Source organism: Oryctolagus cuniculus, chromosome 6 (assembly GCF_964237555.1).
Source record: "Oryctolagus cuniculus chromosome 6, mOryCun1.1, whole genome shotgun sequence".
Classification (NCBI taxonomy): Eukaryota; Metazoa; Chordata; class Mammalia; order Lagomorpha; family Leporidae; genus Oryctolagus; species Oryctolagus cuniculus.
This window is the reverse complement of record NC_091437.1, coordinates 24,681,112-24,682,627: the sequence shown is the minus strand read 5'-3', so window position 1 is coordinate 24,682,627 and position 1,516 is coordinate 24,681,112. Positions and strand designations below refer to the sequence as shown.

General features: G+C 47.2%; 1 pseudogene; it reads left to right on the top strand.

Moving 5' to 3' along the window:
* Positions 1–271: 271 nt before the first annotated feature.
* Positions 272–1,055, top strand: LOC100342108 (splicing factor U2AF 26 kDa subunit pseudogene; annotated as a pseudogene).
* The last annotated feature ends 461 nt before the right edge of the window (positions 1,056–1,516 follow it).

Here is a 1,516-nt window from a genome sequence, read left to right as displayed (position 1 = left end):
GGACTGGGGAGAAGGTTAGAGCTACACGAACCACATAAAGAAGATATTCGAAGTATTAAGCAAAGCAAACCAAACACAGCCTCAATTTGCTATTGAAAGCAGGGCTCAAATGTCAACACTGCCTCTTACCTATCCTGACGGGTCACTTCCCTGGGCTCACCCTATGAGACCTTGTCAACACTGCACTTGACAATGCATCAAAAAGCATCTGCACGTGACAAATGTTCAATTTAGACCATATAAAAATCTGAAATTTGGGGTTTGGGTAAAAATGGCTGAATAATTAGCTTCGATATTCGGGACTGAGAGGACAAGGTTAACCGTTCTTTTTACTTTAATATCGGGGCCTGCCGGCACGGAGACCAGTGCTCTCGGCTTCACAACAAACCGACTTTCAGCCAGACCATAGTGCTGCTCAACCTGTACCGGAATCCACAGAACACGGCCCAAACAGCAGACGGCTCGCATTGTCACGTGAGCGACGTGGAGGTGCAGGAACACTACGATAACTTCTTCGAGGAGGTGTTCACAGAGCTGCAGGAGAAGTACGGGGAGATCGAGGAGATGAATGTCTGCGACAACCTGGGCGACCACCTCGTGGGCAACGTCTACGTCAAGTTCCGGCGGGAGGAGGATGCGGAGCGGGCAGTGGCTGAACTCCATAACCGCTGGTTCAATGGGCAAGCCGTGCACGCAGAGCTGTCTCCTGTCACCGACTTCCGGGAGTCGTGCTGTCGGCAGTACGAGATGGGGGAATGCACCCGAGGCGGCTTCTGCAACTTCAGGCACCTGCGGCCCATTTCCCGGAACCTGCGGCGGCAGCTCTACGGGCGGGGACCCAGGCGCAGGTCACCCCCAAGGTCCCACGCTGGCCATCGTCCCCGAGAGAGGAACAGACGGCATTCTCCGGACCACCGGCACGGCCGCCTCTGAGACAGGCCGCCTTGCCCTTCACCCTGACGGATGTTCCCCGCCAGGATGCCTCCTCAAGCCCCATCTTTCCAGGCTCTGGGATTTAATCGTCTATTGCCCCGCTCTCAGATAAAGTGGTTTAAGGCTTTGTAAACAAACAAACAAACAAAAAAATCTGAAATTTCCCTCTAGCAGTGCAAATAACAAATCTTTTTCAAAAAAGAATCTGCTAGAATTTATTGAGAACTAGATATAAACTTCAAGGGTCTTCTGGAACTGTAAACAAAGTTCATGGATCATTTGACCCAAGAACTACATTTTTAGAATTCATCCTAGTGAAACTTAACTAACATGTATAAAAGTTGTGTGGACAAAAGGTCCTCATTATAGTGTTGTGTATAATAATGCTTGGAAATAATCACAATGTGAATATACAAAAAGTGAGGGAAATTACTAAAATAACTTGACTTGCTTATGCCACGTTTTTATACTGCCATTTGAAAGTAAGATTTGATTTACAGAAAGCTTTAAAACATCTGTATATTATACCAAGGATAATGTCAAATATGTAAATAAAAACAAATGGGAAACCTTTACACAGTGC